The sequence below is a fragment of the Chrysochloris asiatica genome, unplaced genomic scaffold, assembly GCF_000296735.1.
Source record: "Chrysochloris asiatica unplaced genomic scaffold, ChrAsi1.0 scaffold00032, whole genome shotgun sequence".
Taxonomy (NCBI): Eukaryota; Metazoa; Chordata; class Mammalia; order Afrosoricida; family Chrysochloridae; genus Chrysochloris; species Chrysochloris asiatica.
In genome coordinates, this window is record NW_006408550.1 from 11,712,675 (window position 1) to 11,721,578 (window position 8,904).

At 38.6% G+C, this 8,904-nt stretch overlaps 1 pseudogene; it reads right to left on the bottom strand.

Moving 5' to 3' along the window:
• Window positions 1-1,844: 1,844 nt before the first annotated feature.
• Window positions 1,845-5,566, bottom strand: LOC102817969 (annotated as a pseudogene).
• Between the last annotated feature and the right edge of the window lie 3,338 nt (window positions 5,567-8,904).

Genomic DNA, 8,904 nt, shown 5'->3' on the forward strand with positions numbered 1-8,904 from the left:
AGGCCGGGATAAGAGGACAGGCACAAAGAATGACAATGAAGAAGAAAGGACAATTGAGATGGGACTTGCCTGAGAGAGACAGCAAGAGAGGAAAAAAGTCCTTTTAAAATATCAATAAGAGAATCAAAGAAAGCAAAATCCTTTTTCTGGTTAAAGGGGAAAAGTTAATAACAGTGAAGAAAGCAGGCAATTGCAATATGCACCAACTGTAATGGGCGAAAGGAAGCTCAAGACAGAATCAGAAACAAGTTCAACATATAGATGTTGCTTCTGCACTTAACTACACAATTCATGGATTAAAAATGTTTAAATATTTAAACTATTTGATCCAATAGCAGACTTGTTTGTCTATCTCTATCTAAATAATTCGTTGGGAGAAAAGAAGTGATTTTTTTTTTTTTCTTTTCTTTTCACAATTACCAGCAGAGAAATTTTTACTTTTAAAATAGCACTGATTGCCAAAATAACCTTGGAGGAGGGAGGTTGAAATTATGAAAATATTGTAAATTAGTAAAAGTCATTCAGTTATATTACAAAATTATAAAATGTTTCAAGATATTATTGATGTACTTCTGTGGTTATCATTGTTATTGTTGATAAGTAACAATGAGACAGTTCCAACTCATAGCCACCCTGAATAGGGTTTCCAAGGAGCTGCTGGTGGGTTTGAACCACTGGCCTTGTGGTTAGCAGTCTAGTGTTCTTCCTACAGTGCTATACCAAGACTTCATGCTCATCATATTTTATAATTTTTTAAATTATTATCATAAATTTGTCATTCAGTAATGTCTGAAAACTGATTCAACAAAGCATTTTTTCATGTGTTGGGTCAGATCCAATGATAATTCTTAAGGAAAATGTTGAGTTTAGCTTGCTAGAATCCTTTGTACGGTATCTTTAATCTTAAGAAACATTGGAGATGTTCTTATTTTTTTATAAGCTATTACTCCTACCTATCACATGTTCCTCTGTTTTCAAAGTCTAATAATCTATCCTTATTTATTAATGCATAAAACCAGGATACAAGGTCATTATTGAAAAATACAATCTCGTTTTTAAAACATCTGACTTTTAGCTCCAGTCCACTTAGAGAAGTACAATGTGGGAGACTTGCATAAGGGGCATTTCCAGCCAAGATAAAGAGTTTGGACTTTATGTTAAGGAAAAGGGAAAGTCACTGAAAAGTTTCATACGCATGCTTATTTATTTCAGAGAGGGATGCCATATTTGCTGCCTAGGACTGCTATAACAGTGTACTACAAACTGGATCCAAATATTTATTCTCTCACAGTTCTGGAGATAGGTGTCATTGTTAGTGTCATTGAGTTGGTTCCAACCCATAACGACTGTATAGGGTTTTTGAGGAGCCACTGGTGGGTTTGAACTACCAACCTTGCTGTTCAAACTGACCTTGTGGTCCAGTGCATTATCCAGCAGTGCCACACCAGGACTCCTGAGATTTAACTTCTGGAGATTAGAAATCCAAAAATCAAGGTGCTCACAATGTTAGTTTCTTCAGAAGGCAATGAGCTCTGATGGTTGCGCTCTCATAACTTCTGGTGATTGTTAGCAATCTTGACATTTCTTGGTTTGTAGACTCATCACTCCAATCTATTCTTCAGTCATCACATAACACCATCATCCCATCTCTTCCCTCTATTTGTGTTTTCACAAGATCTTTTTATAAGGATGCTGGTCACTGGACTTAGGGCCCATCTAATCTACTACGAACTTATCTTAACTAATTACATTTGCAAAGACTTTCTATTCTTTTGTCTCTTTTTTTTTTTACTTTAAACAAGTTTTGATTGTACAACGTTCATGTAATTGGTTATTTCTCTACTTTATACACAATTATTCTTATTTTCCACAGAAGGGCCACCTCCCATTCCACCCAATCCATCCATGTCAGGGTCCTCCTCTTCTTCAGGAATTTCTATGACTACAACTTCTGCTGTGGTTAACAGTGAGGCTACTCCAGCAATATCCAATAAAACTGTTCTTATCAACTTGGTTGGATCAATGATTCTTTTTCTACCATATTGACAAAATCTCCCAGCATAGCATCATAACCAGCTTCCAAGGAACTCTGCATAATTTTCTCAACTATCAATGAGCCTTCTAATTTACATTCTTAGCAATAGAGAATGCAGGAATTTTTAGTGTTCTTTTAACAATTTCTATACCAATTTTTTGATCTTCATTTGTTGGAGTTAAGGACTCTAAGGCTGAAATGCATTGAAACAGAGCACAGTCACCTCCAAGAACAATACCTTCTTCAACAGCAGCTCATGTTGCGTTGCGGACATATGTAACGCTGCCTTTCTTTTTATCCATTTACACACTACTTGTACCATCAACTTTCAGCACAGCTACTCCATCTGAAAAGGAGCTCTGGTAGCATAGTGGTTACGAATCGGGCTGCAAACCTCAGGGACAACAGTTTGAAACTACCAGCAGTTCCACGGGAGAAAGATGAGGCTTTCTGCTCCCTTAAAGATTTACAGCCTCGGAAACCGACTCCACAGCACATTACAACAACAACTCCATCTGAAAGTTCTGTCATACATTCGTTCAGTTTTTCCTTTCATATTCACTAGTGGTGATGTCTAACTGTGCAACTATTTCTTGAGTACTTTTTTCAGTTTGAGCCTTATCACTTTTCCCTTTCAAGAGCATGGCATCATCTTCGGTCACAATGACCTCTCTAACTTTCTCTAAGTCATACAGATCACCCTTTAAGCCTTTCTTTCTTTCATCAATGTAAGTAGTCTCCTTCTGTATTTCTGTTGGACCACCCAATTCTAGGCCATCATCATTTCTCTGCTTTATTCCTACCACAGCTCCACACTGCTGTCCTTGTCTCAAGCTTGTCCTCTCCAAGAGGACATCTTGGAGAACATCTTCAAGATTCAGTGTTAATCTCTTTTCTCTAAGTACTGCACCATCAGTAGCAAAAATCATGTCTTAAACCTGTTTTAAGTTTAAAGTTTTAAGTTTCTATTGTCACCCAAACCTGGATCTTTGACTGCTAAAATCTAAAGCAGTATATTTTAGTCTATTCAAAATGAAGATATTTAGAGCTTCTCCATCAACATCTTCAGCAATTATGACCAAAAGCTAATGGTGAGCATTGGCAATTTCAAGAGCAGGTAGAATAGACTAGACACTAGAGATTTTCTTTTCACTCAATAGAACATAGGCATACTGGAATTCAAATTCTGGACCTTTGGATTAATTAATAAAGTATGAAAAATGTAAACTCGGTCAAACCTCATACCTTCTATCATTTCTAATGTACCATTCTAGGTTTTTCCATTCTTTATACCGTAATGACACCCTTTCTTCCAACCCTTTTCATGGCATCAGAAATGATGGTGCCAATTTATTTGTCTACATTTGCAGAAATTGTAGCAACCTGAGCAATTTCTAAACCAGTTAGTTGTCACAGGTTTAGACTGTTTCTTAAGTTCAGCAGTTACAGCATCAACAGTTAATATTATACCTCTCCTGATTTCCGCTAGATTAGCACCATTGCTGATTTTCTGGAAACATTCTTTATCAATGTTGTTGTTGTTATGTGTTGTTATGTGCCGTGGAGTCGGTTCCAACTCCTAGTGACCCTGTACAGGGTTTCTGAGGCTGTAAATCTTTAAGGGAGCAGAAAGCCTCATCTTTCTCCCACAGAACAGCTGGTAGTTTCGAACTGCTGTCCCTGAGGTTCGCAGCCCAATTCGTAACCACTAAGCTAGCAGAGCTCCTTTACTTATCAACAGAACTTGACCAAAAAGTAGCAGTGGAGGTACCATCCCAAGCCTCTTCATTTGTGTTGTGGGCAAAATCCTGAATAAGTTTGGCCCTAATATTTTTATATTTATCCTTTAAGTCAAATGACTTAGTAATAGTCACACCTTTTGTTACTTTGTGGCTTCCCTAACTCTGTTTAATAATCACCATTGTCCCCTATTGTTGTTGTTGTCAGGTGCCATCGAGTCAGAACCAACTCATAGCAACCCCATGCACAGCAGATCGAAACTATGTCCGATCCTGAGCCAACCTCACTACCGCTGCCACACTTGACGCCATCAATGATGCCACCTGGCTGATCCAACTCGTTGGGGGTCTTCCTCTTTTTCTCTGACCCTCCACCTTACCCAGCATGACATCCTTCTCCAGCGACTGTTCTCTCTGGACAATGTGTCCAAAGTAGGAGAGACAAAGCCTAGCCATCTTGGCCTCCAAGGAGCACTCTGGTTGTACTTCTTCCAAAACAGATCTATTGGTTCTTTTGGCAGTCCATGGCACTTTCAGTATTCTCCTCCAACACCACAACTCAAAGGCATCAATTCTTCTATGATCTTCCTTATTCACTGTCCAGCTTTCGCATCCATATGAGGTTATTGAAAATACCATGGCTTGGGTCAGGCACACCTTAGTCCTCAAGCTGACATCTCTGCTCTTCAGTACTTTAAAAAGTTCCTGTGCAGCAGATTTGCCCAATGCAATATGTGGTCTGATCTCTTGACTGCTGCTTCCGCGAGTGTTGACAGTTGATCCAAGAAGAATGAAGTCCTTGACAACTTCAATCTCTTCTCCATTGATAAGAATGCTGTTTTATTGGTCCAGTGGTGAGGATTTTTGTTTTCTTAACATTGAGATGTAATCCATATCGAAGGCTGTGCTCTGTGATCCTCATAAGTATATGTTTCAAGTCCTCTTCACTTTCAGCAAGCAAGGTTGTATCATCAGCATATCGCAGGTTGTTAATGAGTCTTCCACCAATCCTGATGCCACATTTTGAAATCTTTCAAGAAAGTGAGGCAGCACAAGAGGCACTCACTCATCTCTGCCAAGACATTTGGAAGACAACTATCTGGCCGACTGATTGGAAGAGATAAATATTTGTGCCCATTCCAAAGAGAGGTGACCCAACAGAATGTGGAAATCATTGGACAATCTCTTTGATATCTCAAGCTAGTAAAGTTTTGCTAAAGGTAATACAGAAACGGCTATAATCATACATTGACAGAGAACTTCCAGAGGTCCAAGCTGGATTCAGAAGAGGCCGTGGAACGACAGATATCATTGCGGATGTCCGATGGATCTTGGCTGAAAGCAGAGAATACCAGAAGGATGTTTACTTATGCTTTATTGACTACGTGAAGGCTTTCGATTGTGTGGATCATGACAAACTATGGACAACATTGAGAAGTATGAGTATTCCAGAACACTTAATTGTACTTCTGAGAAATCTGTACCTGGACCAAGAGGCAGTTGTTCGAACAGAGCATGGGAACGCTGAATGTTTTAAAATTGGGAAAGGTGTGCGACAGGGTTGTGTTCTTTCACCATACTTGTTTAATTTGTATGCTGAGCAAATAATTTTCCCCTATATCCCCATAGTAATCACTACAGCATCCGCTAAAAGGGCAACAACACCTTGAAACATTAGGACTCAGGCCTCTGCACCAAAATTTGCATCTTTGACATAAGTCCAGGTAATATGAAGAACCAGTACCCTGGACACTGGCCTTAGTTGTGGAAGGATTTCAGGTAATCAGAGCATTTTTGCAGTGTCACGAGGGGACACCTGAAGAGGTAGACTGCCAGCAGTGAGTGAGGTAAAGACCTTATTTTCTAAGAAGTTTACATTCACAGGTACCAAGTATAAATAGGGATGTCAACATAGCTTTCTGTGGAGAGAATTCAGCCTATTACTGGTGCTATGATGGAATTTACATGATAAGAGATCACTGAAGCCATGTGGAAAGATTGGAGAAGACAAGCCTGAGTGAAGGACAGCAGTGTGGAGCTGTGGTAGGAATAAAGCAGAGAACGATGATGGCCTAGAATTGGGTGGTCCAACAGAAATAGAGAAGGAGACAACTTACATCGATGAAAGAAAGAAAGGCTTAAAGGGTGATCTGTATTAGGGCTTCAGCAAGTACATGAGAAATTATTCCATCTACGAACTACAAAACATTGAAGAATAGCTAGGCTTTTGTTTTGCTTTCTTTCGTGTGGGTATTACCTTAAATCTTTCCACTGAGTCTCTTAACTTATATGTTGTTGTTGTTGTTAAGTGCCGTCGAGTCAGTTTTGACTTGTAGTGACCCTGTATAGAGTTTACAAGGAGCAACTGGTGGATTTGAACTGCTAACCTTGTGATTTGCTGTCTAGTGCTGATCTTACAGTGCCACCCAAGAGTCCTATTATTAATATTAAAAGTGAAATTTAGAATAGAAATATATACTCTTTCTCCTTACTCAATTATTTATGTTGGTAATTTCTCCCACAGGGCCATTAAAACTTATAGACTTCATTTTTAATATACTGGCCCTGGTGGTGCATTAGGATTACTGCTAATCATAAAGTTGGCAGTTCAAACCTACCTGTCAGTCTGTAGGAGAAAGATGAGGCTGTTTGCTCCTGTAGATTTACAATCTCAGAAACCCTATATTGTTGGTAAGTGCTGTCTAGTCACTTCCGACTCAGGAACACAAACCCTCATCTTTCTCCTGCAGAGCAGCTGGTGGACTCAAACCACTGACCTTGTGGTTCATAGTGCAGAGTTTATCCTACAGAGTCACAGCACACCCTACCAAGTGTCCTTATGAGCTGCAATCAATTAGATGGCAGTGGGTTTTTGTGGGGGGTTTTAGGTATGGCAGCTATTAAAAATAATTAACATCTATGTATCTGTCCATGGAAGAAATATGAAGCTTTCTGCTCCCATAAAGATTTACAGCCTTGGAAGCCCTATACATGGTTGACTCATGGTTGCTATGAGTCAAAACAGACTCCATGGCACTTCACCACCACCAATGCCACTAACATATAGCTGGACTTCCATATTTAAAATATAATTATAAATGAGGAGTATAATATTGACATGAAAATTAACAAAGCATAGTTGCATGTTTGATACATACTGTTTTTAAATTCTGGTGTGTCGAATAAGCACTGGACTTTGAACTACAAGGTAGGTGGTACAAACCCATCAGTTGCTCCTCAGAAACCCAGTACATATACCCTATGTGTCGGAACAGACTTGACAGCACATAACAACAACATTTAAAAATTCTAAAGAAAAGTTTTGTATTTTTTGGCCAATCCCCATTATACATTTTCAAGTAAATGTTAACAACTTGAAGCAGTGACTACTGGTTATAAGAAATCATTAAAAGCCTCAGAAAAAGGGAACATGCAAGGAACAGGTGAAAATGAACAACAGTTTTCACGTTTATGAAGGGAAACGATAAAGGTGACCAATTATGTTTCAGCATAAGTAAAGAAACATTAGGCTAAAATTATAGGCCAATCATAGTAAAGGCATGAGAAGAACATTAATATTATAAGTTTTTTGGATTCTTCAATATATAAAAGACTGTATCATTCTCTGATTCATTATCTAAAATCAAGACAGACACGGAGGAGCAGGCATTGATTAATAAGAATCACAGTGCCAGCCTGCCTTATATTAAGACCTCGACAGGAACAGGTGACCGCCACTCTTGCCCCACTCAGCTTCAGTGAGCAATTTCCTTCCATTAGTAACTCATGGGACATAAAGCTATTTCACAAGGCATTAGATACTACGAGTCTCTGATGTATAATATGTGTTATTCAGACAACACAATGGGGATTGGATGACTTCTTTAGGCTTCTTGATTATAATGTTGATCATAACGTGGACTAAGTTAGAATAAACCACCGCTACCATTTCCATTCCTCCATTACTCATTATTAGATAGTAGTACCTACATTTGCTCCGATCAGAACCATGCATCTCTTACATTTATAACAAAAGGGAACTTTGGAGAAAATTCCTTCATTCTGATCAAACACATTTTTTCAGAGATCGTGAATAGTTGTCATTTTATGTATTGCAGTCTTGCAGCTTCTATAATTCCTACCCCTTTTATCAACACTAGAGGCAGAGGAACTTTTAAGGAATGTGAGGTATATTATGCAGACCATTTAACATAATTTCCACTTTTTTTTGGTCTGAGCTTTATAAAAAAAGTTAAGTTCTAAGAGGTCTTTGAAACAAGTAACTTCAAAAGGGTATTTAGCATAAATGTACAGGAGATTTTTAATATCTAAAAGAGATGACCAAATCCTACAAGTTATTGAATACATTAGAACACCCAAAATACATAATGAGACCTAGGATTGGAAGAAATTAGCAACTGATATAATTTCAATTATTTTTTAACTGCTTTTCTTGTTCTTTAAGCTATCCCGAGTATTCTTAAAATGTACTTTTTGATGTATCCTCTATTTTCTGTATTATGATTCCTTTCTCTGCAATCCTCTTTCTCTGTGGCCCCAGAGAAAACTGAATGTCAACACAAGGAAAAAAGAAACTGTGAGAAGCTTCTATGAAGTCCTGTTGTGGTGCTGCAGGTAATGCACTGGACCACAAGATCAGTTTGAGCCACAAAGTCAGTGATTCCAATCCACCAACTTCTCAGAAGCCCTATACAGGTTGGAACTGACTCAATGGCACTTAACAACAGCAACAACAGGAAGCTTCTAGCACACCAAGAATAAATAAGTCCAACAATAAATAAAGAAATGACTGGAAGAAGATAAGAACGGGAACAAAGGGAGACAAGAAGTCAGACATGAGACTGTGGGACAAATGAACAAAGGGAAAGAATCTCCAACAGAGAGAGGAATAAACATAAATAAGAGAAACCATTCTCCTGTTTGCCATTTAGAACATTGACAGTGTGGAGTGACTTCCACAAATAGAAAGGATGACTTGACCAAATGTTCCCACAGTTGACGATAGCAATGAAGAGTTAAGCCTGAAGTCCATAGCTAAGACCTGAGGTCCACTGATCTTTGACAAATCCCATTAGCCAAAGACAGCAATGTAGGCCAGTAGGAAGCCTG